This window comes from Miniopterus natalensis, chromosome 2 (assembly GCF_054644295.1).
Source record: "Miniopterus natalensis isolate mMinNat1 chromosome 2, mMinNat1.hap1, whole genome shotgun sequence".
NCBI lineage: Eukaryota > Metazoa > Chordata > Mammalia > Chiroptera > Miniopteridae > Miniopterus > Miniopterus natalensis.
In genome coordinates this window covers 87,623,418-87,641,635 of record NC_142082.1, presented here as the reverse complement: position 1 = coordinate 87,641,635, position 18,218 = coordinate 87,623,418, and the positions used below count along the sequence as shown (strand labels likewise).

At 40.5% G+C, this 18,218-nt stretch overlaps 1 pseudogene; it reads right to left on the bottom strand.

Annotated features, from left to right (window-relative positions):
* Positions 1 to 3,994: 3,994 nt before the first annotated feature.
* LOC107525176 (protein FAM220A-like) lies at positions 3,995 to 15,957 on the bottom strand (annotated as a pseudogene).
* Positions 15,958 to 18,218: the final 2,261 nt, after the last annotated feature.

The following is an 18,218-nucleotide window of genomic DNA, read 5'->3' as shown; positions in this document are numbered from 1 at the left end:
AATATGGCACATACTGCAAAATCAACTATTCCCACAAAAAACACCTCAAATATAGTAGAAAAACACCTTGGATTTTAATAACTGTTCTGGAATAAGAATGGAAGGCCTTAGGCTTGAGCAAAGCAAAGTTGAAAACAAGGTCCCAGGAAACACTGGTGCACTCAAAAGATTACACCCTCATCAAAATGGTAAACTAGAAGAAAAAAATTGTCCCTAGGAAAAAGGGGCAAAATCAGGAAACTTTGATTTCTGACTCCTGTTCTGGATAGAAAATTAAAATAAAAACTGGGAACTCTCACTGGTGACCTTTACACTTGGATTTGTGATTCTAACTACACTACTTAACAGCATCCAAGGAACACCAAACACTTAAAGGAGTATCAGGTTGGTAGTGTCATGAAGCACTTGGCAGAAGCAAATACAAGTCCTCTATGGAGAAATAGGCCTTCAACCCAGAGCTCAGGATACCCCAGATCAGCCAATCAGAACACAAGTATTCAGAAACTAAAAAAAGGTGAACAAGATATCAAAATATTTCAGGTATTGAAATAATCACATAGATAGCATGAAATAAATTAGGTCAGTTGTCAGTTTCAATGTGGTTCTTCTAAAAGCATCAAAAATACATATAAAGAATAATAGTATCATAAATAATCAGGAAGTTTTAGGAAAAAAAACATAAACTTCTAAAAATTAAAAAATAGTATTATTGATAGAAGCGACCTAAGTGTCCATTGATGGATAAATGAGTAAATAAAATATGGAAATCTTGCTATTTGTGACAACAAGGATGGACTTTGAGGGCATTATGCTAAGTGAAATAAGTCAGAGAAGGCAAATACTATATGATCTCACTTATTTGTGCAATCTTATAAAAAAAAAAAAAAAAAGAACTTATAAATACAAAGAACATGGTGGTTGCCAGAAAGGTAGGTGAAATGGGTGAAGGGAGTCAAAATTCCAATTATAAAATACATAAATCCTGGGGATTTAATGTACTGCATGGTGACTATAATTAATACTACCATGTTGTATAGTTAATAGTTGAAAAGAGAATAGATCTTAAAAACTCTCATCACAAAAAAAAAATATATCAATTTAGTATATGAGTTAAATAGCAGAATAGTCACAGCTGAAAAGAAATTTATTAAAGTTAAAGGTAGAACTGAAGAAATTATATACAGTATAGTACAAAGTGACAGAAAAATATAAATGTAAAATAAGAGTCAAGAGGGTAGAATAAAAAAATCTAATATAAGTTGGAGTTTCTGAAACAGAGAATACGTAGAATAGGACAGAGACATTATTCTAAAGTACAAGTGAGGCCACTGAATTATTCACTTTAAAATGGTTACTTTTGTTATATCAATTCTATAGTGTGAAAAATATATCCTTCTGATGCTGACAATAATGTCAAAGTAGAATAATTTATCTAGCTAAACTGTGCCTCAAGAATGTGAGCATTGTCCTGAGGATATACTTCAGAAAGTTGTAAAATTATTCCTGAGGGAAGAAATGAGATAAAAAAAGGAATAGTAAACACAGAAATTTACAAATGTGGATAAATCTATACAAACATTATAACATAATTTGAGGGACGAAATATGGCAGGATTATCAAAGCATTTTAATCTGCTTCAGAAAATTCTCTCCCATCATCACAGTCCTTTCTCCAGTCATGGGAATGTTCCAATATCTGAGCAGTCCCTAGCTTCATCCTTCAAAGATTAACATGTAGCCCCCCTCTTTCTTCCCTTCCCCCCTTTCTCTTTTCAGTACTGTAGACTGAAAATTCATAAATTTGGGGCTTTTATTCTTGTTTTCAACAAACATTAATTGAGTATTTGCTATGTGCCAGTGACTGTGCCAGGCACAAGAGATAAAAAACATTTTAATGTCTAGACAGATATGTGAATAAATACAGAAAATTCAATGTTGGAGATGCTGTGATAAAAATATTCAGACAGGACAACGAAGGAGTGATTGATTCCAAAACCTGAGGACACTGAAAAAGACTTCAAAAAAAAGTATTTCCAAGAGAGCAGGGGAAACTAAGGCCATTTCAGGCAGAAGGATGCATGTGTGGGCTGAGAGGATTGGTATGAAATCATATGATATGTTAGAGGAACCTCAAAAATGTTTCACATGGTCTTAGCATGAAAAAGGAGAGGTTGGGGCCACAGTTAAAGATATGGCTGGAGAGAAAGGTAGGGGTTAGCTCATGAGGTGTTTGGTCTGCACCTTAAGAAGTTTGGGCTTTAGCATCTGGGCAGTGGGAAACACTGAAGGGTTTTTCACCTGGGAAGTTACATAGTTATATTTGTCTTTTAGATATATCATGTGCCATCGATGTAGCAGCTAAACCATAAGATGAGATTTCCAGTTGAATACTAAGATACATAGCCAGTCTGTAGAGTAGCACAAGAAAACATCTAAAAATTTAGGGGTAAGTTTAGAAAATATGACCCTCTAAAATGAAAACCATGAAAAACTGGCAAAATGTTAATTAGACCCGTCAACCTCAAAGTATTTTTTATTATTTTTGCACACATAAAGTGAGACATTTATTATCCTAAGAACAGATTTTATTTTTCATTTTCTCAAAACACTAAACAGTGCACAGCATAGTAATCAAGCACACAATATAAACTGATATGTGCAAACCATAATCCGGAAAATGGTTGTCTTACTTTGAGACTCCTTAAAAGCTTATACTTTTTTTTTTTAATTTTATTTTTGTTTAAAATATTACAGATGTCCCTTTTTCTCCCCAGTGACCCACTACACCCCACCCCACTGCCCTCACCAGTCCCTATCCCCACCATTGTCCGTGTCCTTGGGTTGTGCATATATGCATATAAATTCTTTGGTTACTCTCTCCTCCTCCACGCATCCGCCCTCCTCCATCCCTCTGACATTCGTCAGCTGATCTATGCTTCCATGTCATTGAATCTATTCTGTTCATCAGTTTTAAGTTTTTAGATTCCACATATAAGTGAGATCATGTGATGTTTGTCTTTCTCTGCCTGGCTTATTTCACTTAGCATAATACTCTCCAAGTCCATCCATACTGTCCCAAAGGGTACGAGATCCTTCTTCTTTACAGCTGCATAGTATTCCATGGTGTATATGTCTCATATATTCTAAGAATCCTGAAACACTAATCAGAAAGAATATATGCACCCCTATGTTCATAGCAGCACAGTTTACAATAGCTAAGACCTGGAAACAACCCAAGTGCCCATCAGTAGATGAGTGGATAAAAAAGCTTACACTTTTAAGTGACCTTTAGCAAAGTTATCAACAAACAACAAAAAAGGAGTTATCCCAGAAAAACCTTAGTGTAAGACATACCTCAACTCCTAGAAACTGGAATTTTTCTGTAGAGGAAATACTTGAGGTGCCTCTCTATGACTGAGTTGCACACTCACTTTTGCTTCAGATAACATTGCTAGGGCTCCCAGTTTGAGAAAGGGTTATTCTAAAGGTAAGTTTAATATTTCAATTTTCATCATAAGGCCTCCATTAAAATTGCATTTCAAGTGAAGGAAAGGGAGATGAGAAAAGAAATCAAATTTTGCTGCAGACCAAAATTATTCTACAAAATTCAGAAATGGTACGTATAGGGGGCTGATGTTTACAAATACCCACTTCCATTAGCTATCAGACAACCTGGAGAGAGAGCATAAGGGACATAACTCTTCAGAATGCGCATTGAAGGTATGTAGAGAACTTTATGTTAAATCTTTATGGTCTGATCTGATATTTATATAGGATATATTCATGTTCTCCTGGAAATGGTCACCAATCCTGCAGGTGTTTCAAGTACAATTTAAAACATGCTCAAAAATTTCCTTCTGCATCAACCAGCTTTCCATGAGTTTAAATTCCACTTGAAACCTGTCTGGATATAGAAACCAGAGCAGGAACTTCGTGGCTGCACTATTTGTATCAGACTTCATGGAAAGAAACCGCGCTAAGACAACTTGTAAAATTAATCTCACTGTTTTTATTGTTCAGTTTGTACCTTAACTATGGCAGAATGGCTTTGCTACTTCAAAACCTTGCACAGCCAGATATCCCAGTGTTATCTGCAGATCATGTGAGGTACTTTCACACTTAGAAGCATTGCCCTGTATTCTGTTGTTTGCTCTGAAATCATGGCCAGGGGAAACACTGTCTCATTGTTCAGGAATACTTCAGGATGTGTGTGTAACAGTGTAGACAGAACAGAATTCAAGCAATATGGTTCCAACTCAGCGCCTCTAGCCTGAAGAAAAGCAGGTGGTTCATCCTAAAATATTCCTGACCCGGAAGTCTCTCCTGTGCGGCACCGTCCTTTGTGCTGTTGGTGGCCCTAGGCCTCCTCACAGCCAGTCCCTCATAAGGGCCTCCTGGACACCGCAGGATACCCCAGCAAAACGCTCTTCTGCAGGAGCAAGGAACAGATCCACAGTCTTGCTCTGAGCCACTGTGGAAGAGGAATTTCTTCGTATTGATTCTTTTAAATATCGAAGCACTTTGCTGTCATCGTGAAGTAGGGGTTGGAGTCAGATCACTCTTCATTTCCAATGATAAACGTCTCGTTTTGTGAATTTCCACTTATTCACCCAGGAAGGTGCACCTGATGGGCGAGGGCTCTCCTGTGTTAAACGGCTACAGAACAGCTGCACTTTTGCAAGGAGGTGCCCAATGTTCCTCTTTGATGCTGTGTTCTCTGATGCGGTGATGCCCAGGACGGTGGAAGGTCTTCAATAGAGCTCAATATGAACCTGCAGGCAGACGCTGAGCATCATGGAAGCCACTATGTAGAGGCAGGGAAGGTGATAGCAGCAGCCAGGCCAGGTCGAAGATGAGCAGCCCATGAGTCAGCCCCTTACAGAAGACCCCGCAGGAGCAGGCGGCGGCCTAGCGCATGAGTGGGACAACGAACCTGGACAGAGCCGCAGCTCTATAGACCCATGCCTGCCCCCGCGGGCTCATCGGCACGCCGCCCCCGGGCCGCCGCCCTGGCTACCCACCTCTCTCTGCCGCCGGGCGTGAGGGGGACTGCAGCGACGCTGGCGGGCCGGCTGGGGGAGGCGAGTCGGGGTCCGCACTTCATGCTGTGGGAAGCGCCTCCAGGAGACACCCAACCTCAAAATATTTTAACCATATATGTTTCATCAGCCAGATAAGTTTAGTAGAAATGCAATATACATATATTAAGGAGACTAGACAGGCACTTCAACTACCTGAGAGACCAGGTTAAAGAAGAGACAATATTTAGATACTTATGTCCCCAGAGTTGCAAAGAGCGTTCCTCACTGGTCAACATCTCACTCTTTTATTCCACCTCTGTGCTTAGCCTCTGCTGGACACTTCTGAGCAGATTCCAGGATGGAGTACCCTGAGTAAAGGGCAGGTACCCAATTATCCTGTCAGTTATTGCTCTCATTGTAAGTTAATAACTTAATTTTGGTGTTCATTAGTTTCCCTTTTGGTTTAAATAAATCAACCCCCCAGAATTTCATCAACTTCCTTGTTTCCGACTATGGATTCATTCAAGGTAATGCTCACCTGCTATCAAGTGTCCTAAGAAACACCCATCCTCCTCTGAAATCCTCCAAGCTATATCCAACTATACAGCATTAAAAAAGGCACAAATTTCTGCATTTCTATTACTGGAATACTGTGCTCATATTTAGATTGGAAGAGATTAATCAAAGAAATTACATACATATATCCATAGCCAATAGACACAAACAATAGTGCAATAGCGTGGTGAAGGCTTGGAGTGGGGCAGGGGCTAGTAGGAGGGGGGAAAGGGTGGAGGGAACTGAAGAACATCTATAATGCTGCCAACAATAAAAAACTTTAGATTGGTTGAACAGCTAGTTGCCTTTTACCCAATAAAACAATGTTGAGATTTTATAACTCGCTGGGAGATTTTTACAGATACCTCTATTTGAATCTATGGGCTTTTGAATCTGAGGGCTTTAACACAAAGTAGAACCAGGTTCATCCTTTCTTTTAATCATTTTTTTAATTTTTCAATTACAGTTGACATACAATATTATATTAGTTTTAGTTGTACACCCCAGTGATTAAAAATTATAAAACTTATGAAGTGATCATCATGAAAAATCTCATACCCATCTGACACTATGTGTAGTTATTAGAATATTGTTGACTATATTCTCACTATAACTAGTAATTTGTACTTCTAAATCCCTTCACTTTTTTTAGCCATCCCACCAACACCTCTCCCATCTAGCAAAATGTTCTGTGTCTATGTGGCTGTTTCTGTCCTGCTTGTTAGTTTATATTAATTTTTAAATTCAATTTTTGGTAGAAATGTATTTATTGTCATTTTATTCATATTTTTCATCTCTTTTTTTCTTCATAAAGAAGACTAACATTTCATGTAATATTGGTTTGGTGATGATGAACTCCTTTAGCTTTATCTTGTCTGTGAAGCTCTTTATCTGACCCTCAATTCTAACTGATAGCTTTGCTGGATAGAGTAATCTTGATTGTAGGTCCTTGCCTTTCATCAATTTGAATATTTCTTGCCACTCCCTTCTGGCCTGCAACATTTCTGTTGAGAAATCAGCTGACAGTCATATGGGTGCCCCCTTATAGGTAACTAACTGCTTTTCTCTTGCTGCTTTTAAGATTCTCTCTTTGTCTTTAACCTTTGGCATTTTAATTGTGATGTGTCTTGGTGTAGGTCTCTTTGGGTTCCTCTTGTTTGGGACTCTCTGTGTTTCCTGGATTTCACCAGGTAGGGGAAGTTTAGTGTCATTATTTTTTCAAATAAGTTTTCAATTTCTTGCTCCCTCTCTTCTCCTTCTGTAACCCCAATGATGCAAATGTTGGTAAGCTTGAAGTTTTCCCAGAGACTCCTTACACTGTCTTCATATTTTTGGATTCTTTTTTCATTTTGCTGTTCTGATTGGGTGTTTTTTGCTTCCTCATATTCCAAATCACTGATTTGATTCTCAGCGTCCTCTACTCTACTGTTGATTCCCTGTAAATTATTCTTCATTTTAGTTAGTGTAACCTTTATTTCCAACTGGTCCTTTTTAATGTTGTTGATGTTCTCACTAAGTTCCTTGAAGTTCTCACTAAGTTTCTTGAGCATCCTTATAACCATTGTTTTGAACTCTGTATCTGGTAGTTTGCTTGCTTCAGTTTCATTTAGTTCATTTCCTGGAGATTTCTTATGTTCTTTTAATTGCAACATATTTCTTTTTCTCTGCATTTTGGCTGTTCCCCTATGTTGTTTCTATGTATTAGGTAGATCTGCTATGTCTCCTGGAATTTTTAGAGTGACCTTATGTAGTAAGTGTTCTGTAGGGCCTAGTGGTGCAGCCTCCCCAGTCACCTGAGCTGGGTGCTCCAGGTGTGCCCCTTTGTGGGCTTTGTGCACTGTCTTCTTGTAGTTGAGCCTTGATTGTTATTGGCATCACTGGGAGGGATTGACTTCCATTGCTAATCAGCTGTGAGGACCAGCTGTGACTATAGCAGAATCACTGCTGTGCAGAAGCTGACCCTATGGATCAGGACTTACTTCAATGGGGCTTTGCTACTCACTAAGTCTGTCCCTTGAGTTTGTCACTCATGGAGGTAGTAGGGTTGTAATCTGGCATAGTCTGAAGCTGACCACCAGGTGCACTGCCTCTTGGGCCTCATGGAAGGGTCAAAGTCTGCTACTGCCTGTGCCCTACCTGGAGCCACCTGGCACAAGCTACAAAGCAATCTGCAGATGAGTGCTACTTGTCTTGCTCTTAGAGGTGCCCAGGAGAGGCCAAGCTGTGAACCAAGGTGGGCTGCTCCTAGTGCCAGGTCTGGGGCCACTCATCAAGCGGTATGGGGTATGATGAGGCCAGCTGCTGCTTGTTTGAGAAATTTTATGAAAGTCTGAAGCATGAGCCACATCAGGCTATTCATAAGGAAAAGTCACTGGAAACAGCTTGGATAGGCCTGCAAATTGGGTTGGGCTGGATCTCAGGGAAACGCCAGGTCAGGGCAAACAGTTTTAGCCAGGTAGATGGAGACTCATATATGGCACTTGCCGGTCAGCTCTGTGGCAGGGAGAGCTCAGCAAAGGAACAATGGCCTTTGCCAGCACTTCCATTTGGGAAGAAGCTGCCCATCCTCCCCACCCCCAGCTCTTACCCTGATGCCAGGCAATTTAGCTCCTCCTCACATGTCCTTGGTTCCTTTCAAACTGTTACCCCAGTGCTGGAGCTCAGAGCAAGTGAGTTTAAGTAAGTGCATGTGAGGGCTCTTTCAGAGGAACTGCCTGGGACTCCAGCAGCCTCTGTCTTTCTCAGCCAAAATCCCCACTGTTTTTTACAGCCCAAAGATATGAGGACTTCTCTTACCAGCACTGGCACACTGGGATGTAGGGTCTGGTGTGGGGCTGGAACCCCTTGCTCCTCAGGGGAGACCTCTGCACCCAAAATATCCTTCCCAATTAAAAACTGCCACATGCGGGTGTAAGACCAGCCTGTTCCACACCTGTGCACCTCTTACCAGTCTCGATGTGGCTTCTTCTTTAATTCCCTAGTTGTAGGACTCCTATTCAGCCATATTTTAGGTGGTTTTTAATTATGGTGGTTTTGAAGTTTAGCTGTAATTTTAATATGGTTGTGGGAGGAGGTGAGTACTGCACTTACTATGCCTCCATCTTGATCAGAAGCCCTTGAGGTTCATCTTAATAATTTCTGTTCACTGGTCATTGTCTGGAATACTTTACATTAGCATTCCATAGATTTTAATAAAATTTTTATGAAGCAGCTTTAAAATTTCTAGACTTATACTTTAAAAACTTTTTAAATATTTACTTTTAAATATCCTCAAATTTGTCATGTTACAACACATAGCAAATTTTTAAAATATTGGAAACATTTCAAACATCATCAGTCAACCTCCTTCTTTTGTTGTAACAAAAGAAGTTACAACTTTTGTGTATAATTACATTTCTATAGCCAAAATCAGATTTCTTTTTAGTTATATTGTAATATATAGTACTAATTAATTATCAGCTTCAGATTGTACCTGAATCTTGTCAGTTTTAAAAATTGTTAATGAGCATGATAGTCTATAAAAAACCAATGCTTAAAATAAATAATTATCATACTAGTAAGTTTTTCATCCTGAAATTATCACTTAATTGCTATTACATTTTTTTCTTTATTTCACAGCTATAGCATAAATTAGCAAATATCAGATGCATAGTTGATCTGTACCTCATTTTCCTTTAATTCCTTCTCCAACCCACATACCATTTTCAACACTCACTCTCTTACCTACGTGACCCTTTGTGCTACATCCACCATCATATTTCCAAATTGTATCTGTTATAGGACAATGAAAAGCTAGGAAAATTTCAGGGCAAGTGGAATAGGGAAACAGAGAGGAAAATTAAAGCCAAAAATCTTTGTAGGCTGCTTGTAGCAAGACCTTATCTTGAGAACAAAGGGTTAAAACCTCTCCTTCTCACAAAAGAATGCAGAGAGGAGGGGGAAAGAAGAAGAAATCTTAATGCAGCTAGAAAATAGACAGCAGAGAGGAGGGAGGGGGGGAAGGAAGAGTGCAGTCTCATCCCACTGTTTAAACACAGAAACCAACAATCTCAGGATTTACTTGCCATGTGCTTCTTATAAATTGTGGAAAAGCCATAACAAAGAGTTAATCTGTACCAAGATATCTAGCAGAAGAAATTTTTAAAAATCTAGACAGGAGGGTATGTAAGGCAGAAACTCCTCACCCCACTCACCCTTCAGAGTAGCTGAAAGCCCATTTGCACTTCATATGCCAGATAATAGATTTACTTGCTTTGCTTCTTTAATAAATTTGTTTGCTTTAATTGCTTTAATAAATTGGCTTTATGACAATCAGGGTGTCTTGTTTAAATTCATTTATACAATCATGACAAGAATGGAGGCAGGGACAGCTCTCTCCCTCTGACTCAGGTGATAACACATTTTCTGGGGTCTCCAGGCTTCCTATAACAGATGAACTGCTGCTGATTTTAGAACTGTTGACATATTGCAAAAGTGAGAACAAAAATTCTTTTGGACTATCTGAATGTGTTGTAGTTTAAGTAGAAGCCAAAGGATATTTTTTTCTGCTCCAACTACTTTTTATAATCTCAGTGATTTCTTACTCACCCCTGATACCTCCATGAGGCAGGGCTTGGTTGCAGAGAAGCAGGAGATGATATGAATGCAAGTGGTGTGCAGTTCCATTCAACTACAAGTGTTTATTGAGTCCCATTTCCTGTGTAGCTTGTTCCGACATTATGGGCAGTGAGATGTTAGCCTGTCCTATTTTTAAGATTATGCAGAGACCTTTCACCTGCTTCCTTAGTAATAACTGCTATGAGAGTTTCAGGAGAATCTCCAGCTAAGAAGGAATTGCTGTACAATCAATGCCTGTTATTTGCAACAACATGAATCAATCTAGAGGATATTATGATAAATGAAATTAGCCAGACAAAGACAAATAGTATTGTATTATCTCACGTATATGTGGAATCTAACAACAACAAAAAGAACTAATAGAAACAAATAGTAGAATGGTGATTACCAGGAGCTGAAGAGTTAGGGAGATGGAGAAATTCTAGCCAAAAGTACAAGCCTTCAGCTATAAGATGAAAAAGCTCTGGGAATATAATTTATAGCATGGTGACTATAGTTAATAATACTGTGTTGTGTACTTGAACTTTGCTAAGAAAGTACATCTTAAGCATTCACACACAGAGACACACACACAGAGTAGTATATGAGATGACAGGTGTGCTAATTAACCTGATTTTGGTAATCACTTCACAAAGTATGTGTATGACAAACAATTATGTTGTACACTTTAAATATGTACAATTTAATTGTCAATTATACCTCAATAAAGATAAAAAATAAATGATGCAGACTCTTCTGATTGGGGTGAGATATTCACATATCCATAGAGATAGAGATTGCATTAACTATTAACATGGGTATCATCCTTCTAGAGTTTACAAAATATCTTCTTTATTTAACTTTTTCTTAATTTGAGAAGTTTGCAAAAGTTAAATAACTGACCTGAGGTTGCCCAGTGTGGTGGGCTGAATAATTGTGCCCCAAAGTTGTCCATATCTTAATTTCTGGAACCTGTGAACATTACCTTTAATGGTAAAAGGGGACTTCATAAATGTGATTAAGGGAAAGATTTTGAGATGAAGAGATGACCCTGGATTAACTAAGTAGGTTCAATGGAATAACTAGGGTCCTTATAAGAGAAAGCAGTAGAAGACGTGATGAGGGAAGTACAAGATTGGAATGATGGGAGGAAATAGTTATGAGCCAAGGAATCTGAGGAGCCTGTAAAATCTTGAAGAGGCAAGGAATGAATTGTCTCTGGCATATCCAGGAAGAACCAGCACCGGGGACACCTTCTTTTTAGCCCTATAAGGCTCATTTTGGGCTTTAGAGCTCCAGAACTGTGAGAGAATAAATGTGTGCTATTTTAAGCCACTAAATTTGTGGTAATTTGTTATAGCAGGAAATGTTTGTGTCCAGTGTTTTCAGTTCTAGGGTAGAATTGATATGCCTATTCTTCAGTACTCAGTGCTTGTGTTGTTGTTGTCTTCTGAATTTTTTCAAAAAATTCACATTGTCAATTAAGTTCCAGTCTTTTTCTAAGGAGAAGGCAAGAAGTTTTTACAAATATATGGTAATTTAGAAATTTTCTTTCACAACTCACAGCTTCAAAAGGAAATTTCTACTTTTTTAGTTATCCAAAGAGGCAACCTCTTTGGGCTTGGGTAAATTTTAGTTACTCCTTGACTAATTACCATTCCTATAGTAAGGGTGACTAAAATTTCATAATTTTTTTTTTTTTTTAAATCAAGGGGGATGAATTCAGTAGATCCTGAAATCATCCTGCTACTTTAGCATCTTAATTCCAGCAGGGATTGTCTTTTTTACATAGTTTCACTGAATTTATAAACAGCGAAAATACAGTTTATGTTGTAGTTTCTAAACAATGGTCCCATTTTTGCCTCCAATAAATTCTAATGTGATAATAAATTATCCTCTTGCCAAAATTCCTTTATTCAATTCCTAATTAGTATAGCTGAGCCGCCTTCTCCCAAAATTGATTTTTTTTCTGCAAGGAAGATTGTAAAGCTAACTTCCTTAATGTCTGATGATTCACATAAGCCAAAATTAAAAGATTATGGATATTCAAATTTCAGAACTTTAGTGATTACTTAGGTTTCCTGATAGAGTTTCAGAAAGAGAAAAGAAGAGCAGTCAATTCTATTTGGGGCAGACAAGTTACATTAAACTTGTTTAAATAAGGAGATTTCTTTTTTTCACAAGACTTTACCTATGGACGTTGTTTGGGGTGGATGTTCGGGGTGCGAAACTGTCAGAAGGCAAAGAAATGGCCTAAGAAAGAGGTAGAGGACTGTTTAGACTGAGATTAGGAGGAAGGTTTCCACTGTGTCTGGCCACTTTGGCCATCCTCAAACAATGTCTAGAAATTTTAAGTTTTAGGAGGACCTGGGGTCAAGAATATTTCATATGAAAACAAAATATAAACTCTAAGAACAGAAAGGAAAGAAAAGAGAACCTCAAGCTCACTCCATGTGTTTGCCACTGTAACTATAGTTTCCAGAACAGTACTGGACAGATGGTAGACAGTCAATAGCATTTGTGGAATGTGCGTGTGAATGCATAAATGAATGAATATGAAAGGGTTGCTTCCCTGAATATTTTTTTGAGAACTAATGGCATATCCAAATGACACTAAGCTTTTTTACTTCTAGAGAAATCACCATCACTCGAAACAAATATTTGAGATGTCAAGATGTATGGGATACTTTATCAAGCCAAAAATACTTTCATTATCAAAGATTTTGCTCTGAAAGGAATGCTTTCTCTAACTGAAAAGATAACAACCTATTGTTCTTTTAGTAACAATGAATCATATTATGGCTTAATATGTTTCATAACTACTAGTTGTTTTTGAGACTCAATGGTCTAAGAAGAGAGAGAACAGAACATTTAGATCCAACAATTTCTGTACCTACAATAAAGATGTGTCACCAGTATGGGGATGTAGTTTTTCCAACCAATATAGGTCATGTAATATCTTACATTATAAATGAGTTCAGATTATTTTAATACCATATGATATAGATGAAGAATATGGTAAATATAGAACTTCCTCCTAAATTTTAGGTGCAATTTCTCCATAAAAGTCTGAATCTATTGAGAAGAATGTGATTTCAAGTAGAGTCTTCAGCCTAACTTCACAGATGTGATATATTGTCTTGGGAACAGGGAACAGTAATAAGGCAGAGGAAGTGTGTTGCACATTGCATCTGTTCTCTCAGCCTTCAATGTTGACAGTTGAACAGGGCAGCAAAGTTGAACCCCTACAGGAAGTAATCTAACGCAGAAAGAGAGAGTAGAGCATGATATATAATCCCCTAATCATAACCATAGTGACAGGGACATAAATGAAGAGTGCAAGATTCAGGGAAGAGAACATTCCAGGGTGCTAGGTAAAGTCAAATGAAGAAGGTGGGAGCCTGACTGGTCAGGGAGTTATGGGCTTGAGCATGATTCTGGCACATACATGGTTGAGGTGAGTATGCAGAGTTCAAGACAGAGGCAAAGAAATTGGCAAAAAACAAATATCAGAAAGGATAGTTAAGATTTGAAAATGGTAAGCTGGCCAACAGAAGAACACAAGATTGATCTTGGTTTTGCGGTTTTTTAAATTGTGGTAACATAAAATTTACAATTTTAACTATTTTGTAAAATGTTTTTATTGATTTTAGAGAGAAAGAAGAAGGGAGAGGGAGAGAGAGAGAGAGAAACATCAATGAAAAAGAGAAACATCAATAGGCTACCTCCTATAGGCCACCACCACCACCCACCCTCACTGGGGATCAATCCCTCAATCCAGGCATATGCCTTAACCAGGAATTGAACTGGTGACCTCTGGGTACATGAGATGACCCGCAACCAACTGAGCCACAGTGGCCATAGCTAAATATTTTTAAGTGTAAAATTCTGTGGTATTAAGAACATTCACAATGATTTGACAGCAAGAGCAAAGGCAACAAAAAGAAAAATAAACAAATGGGACTCCATCAAACTAAAAAGCTTCTTCACAGCAAAAGAACCATCAATGAAATAAAAAGACAACCTACTAAATGGGAGAAATATTTGCAAATCAAGTACATGATAAGGGGTTAATATCTAAAATATACAAAGAATTCATATAACACAATAGCAAAAAAAAAATCTTATTAAAAAATGTGGGAAAGATCTAAATAGACATTTTTTAAAGGAGACATACTAATGGTCAACAAGTGCTCAACATCACTAATCATTAGGGAAATACAAATCAAAACCATAATGAGACCTTACCTCATTCCTGTCAGAATGACTATTATCAGAAAGACAATAACAAGTGCTGGAGAGGATTTGGAGAAAAGAAAACTGTTGTGCACTGGCGGAATGTAAATTGGTGCAGCCACTATGGAAACACATTTTTGGAGGCTTCTCAAAAAGTTAAAAACTACCATATGATTCAGCAACTTTACTGCTGTGTATTTTTCCAAAGAAAACAAAAACACTAATTCAAAAAGGCAAAGTTGGAGGAATCACAATACCAGATATCAAGTTATACTGCAATAAAAACAGCCTGGTACTGGCACAAGAAAAAGCATATTGATCAATGGAACAGAACAGAAAACCCAGAAACCAACCCAAGCAATTGCACTCAATTAATATTTGACAAAGGAGGCAAGAGTATACAATGAAGTAAAGACAGTCTCTTCAATAAATGGCGTTGGGATAATAGGAGAGGTACATGCAAAAAAAAAAAAAATGAAACTAGACCACCAACTTACACCATACACAAGAATAAACTCAATATGGATAAAAGACTTAAATGTAATTAATGAAACCATTAAAATCCTAGAAGACAACATAGGCAGCAAAGTCGCAAACATCTCATGTAGCAGAATTTTCACATATACATTGCATAGGTGGTATTTAAAGCCACAGGCCTAAGTGAGGTTACTTCAAGAACTGTGTTGCTCTAGGACAGAGTGGCCATTAGGACAGACTCCTAAAGTGCTTCAACATCAAGAGATTAAGTAGAGGTGGAAAGGTCAACAAAAATTATGAGAAAACAATGAGAGAAGAGGAAAGAATGTGACTGTTAATGTGATAAGGGAAAACTAGGTCTAAAATGGAGGACAGTGCCCCCCACCCCTCACCCCAACTTCCCCTATTGCCATCCTGCTATGTTCCCGCATGTGCCAAACAAGAAAGGGCTTTTCCCTGCCCTAAGCAAGGTATAGCTGCCATGTAGGTGGAAGCATATAAGGTATATAACTCTTTACCCGATTGTGTTCTGGGCTCAGACTTTGGAGTTGGACTCCTCTGGGCCCACCGGTGTAAAACAAACCTCCTGAACCCCGAGCCTCCAAGTGCCACTTGATCTTTCTGTAAGGTGAATGTCTTCGGATCCACAACATTTTGGTTCCCTGACCGGGAAGCCCAACTATGCTGGCCCCTTGCAGACACCGGTTTGGGTGGGAGTGCAGGGAGGCGGACAACAAGGAGTCTCAGAGGAGAAGGTGATTTGTCAGTCTCTGATTCAGCTGCCTCCACTCAGCCCCGCACGGTGGTCCCTACTGGACTGGAGGACAGGACAGGACCAGGGCCAGAGCATCAGACACGGTAAGGCCCTGGGGCCCTGACTGAGTTAGGCCTGCCCAAATGGGTGGAAGGGGAGACTGATCACCTCCCAAGAATCTCTAGTGGTACCCAGGTAGGGTTAATCAGGGAGGGAAGGTAATAACCTCCGAATGACCGTGAGAGTGAATGTGTCTGTGATCTCACGGTGCTAGCCACGGGATCTGAGTGGGCCCTAATCCATAGCCATAGTCGGCCATAACGACATAACAGTGACTCAGCTTCAGCTGACCAGGCGTGGGAACTATACAAGTACACCTTAGTCAAGGCCGGCCCAAGTCACTGCAAGGCAGCGGATGGATGGGCATCTGAAAGGTCCCTCCGGGGACCCCCCACCCTTTGTCTGTATCCAACACCATACATGGAAACATGGGAGGATGTTAGGGAAAGTCCACCACCCTAGACTGCATGCTGAAAAACTTTGAGAAGGGCTTTTCCAGGGACTATGGCATCCCAGCACTCTGCACTTTGTGTGAACTTGAATGGACCACCTTCGGGGTAGGTTGGCCCTCAGGGGTAACCTTAGGTGTCCCCACAATCCACCGGGTCTGGCAAGTTGTCTCCAGAAACCCCGGCCACCCAGACCAGTTTCCCTGTATAGATTCTTGGTTAGAAATAGTGTAGACTACCCCCCCCTTGGGTACGGTTTTGCACCAATAGGCAGGGAGAGGCTAAGGTCTTTGTTGCTCAGCCTGAAGGAAAACAGACCCCTCGAGTTTTTGTGGGAGACCAGGAAGATGAGCCTCCCTTTGGGACACCCCCCCCATCCCAGAGGAGAATCTACGGCCCCTCTGGTGCCAGATGTTAATACTCCACCACCGTCAGTGTCACCTCCACCCCAAGGAAAAGAAGGCCCTCCCACACCTGGATGGGCTGGAAGACTTCGCCCACTCCAAGGAGCCCTCCAGATGCCAGAGAATCTTGAGAACCCGAGAGGCTCAATGGGGATGGTACAGTTAAACCTGGCCGCTCCATGATGTACTACCAGCCCTTCTCCACCACTGACCTCCTCGATTGGAAGCATAACACTCTGCCATATTCCAAAAAGCCTTCAAGAGTTCCTAGGGGCTGCGGAGTTTTGCCAGATCTGGATTCCGGGCTTCTCGGCAATAGCAAGACCCCTTTATGCTGCCTTAGCCGGTCCCAATCAGAGTCCTCTGTGTCAGACAGAGGAGGCAGGGGAGGCATTCCAGAGCATCAAATCAGCCCTCAGACAAGCCCCTGCATTGGGATTGCCTGACATTGAGAAACCATTCAACCTGTTCATCCATGAAAAGGACAAGATAGCTCTAGGGGTACTCACACAGCCTGTCAGTGTGTGGCAAAGGCCCATTGCATACCTGTCTAAGAAGCTGGACTCAGTAGCCACTGGATGGCCCCCCCATCTCTACACCCTAGCAGCTACCATCCTCCTCATCAAGGAAGCTGACAAACTCACCCTCAGACAGGAATTGAATATCAAGGTACCACACTTGGTTGTGTCGCTCATGAACAACCAAGGGCACCGGTTCCTTTCAAACTCCCACCTAGCTCAATATCAGGGGTTATTCTGTGAGAACCCCCGCATCACCCCGTGTGGGAGCCTCTGTGGCCCCAGGCACGGAAGAGCTGCCTGGGTGAGCTGCAGATGTGCTTTCCTGCTCCCTGACCCAGACCTTGAGGCACCAAGAAGATACCAATTTAGCTTGTGGCCATAAATTCTAGAAAGGCTTATTAGGAAGTTGGCCCCGGCCTGAAGGGTTAAGGGATAGTTAAGCCACATACCAAGCCAAGGACTCAACCCTCCCCAAAAAGTTCCCATTAGAAGCCAAGACAAAGATAGTTACCAAGGTCTGAGCTCCTGCAGGAGGCAGGATGTTTACTCTGAAAGAGCATTCATAGGGCCTTGAAGAAATTACTTTGTATAGGGCAAAGGGAAGGAATGTGGGGCAGGGTGCTATTCAGCAAAAACAACAGCGCCGGTATAAATTGAGCTTGGAAAATAAACTTGGGGCTGCAGCAGTCACGAGCTGCAGTCCTCCCGATTCCATCTTTTCTGTGTCTGTCTTTTCTTCATCCTCACCCCTTCCTTGGGACTGTTTGACTCTGCCGGCGGGCTCCAGCAACCCTGGAGACTGTACGCATGTTAAACCCGACCACCTTCCTCCCCACAGAGGAAGGCAAACCAGATCATGACTGCGCAGAGGTAACTGATGAGGTCTATGCAAGTCGCCCGAACCTGCGGGCTCAGGCCATCCAAAACCTGGAGCTAACACTGTTATGTGATGGTAGCAGCTATCTCCAAGAAGGCATCCACAAGGCTGGGTATGTAGTTACCACATCTGAAGATATCTTAGAAGCAAAGGCCTTGCCCACTGGGAGGTCAGCCAGAAGGCTGAATTGCAAGCTCTGATCCAGGCCCTAACCCTGGGCAAGGGCAGGAGGGTTAACATCTACACTGACTTCCGCTATGCATTTGCCA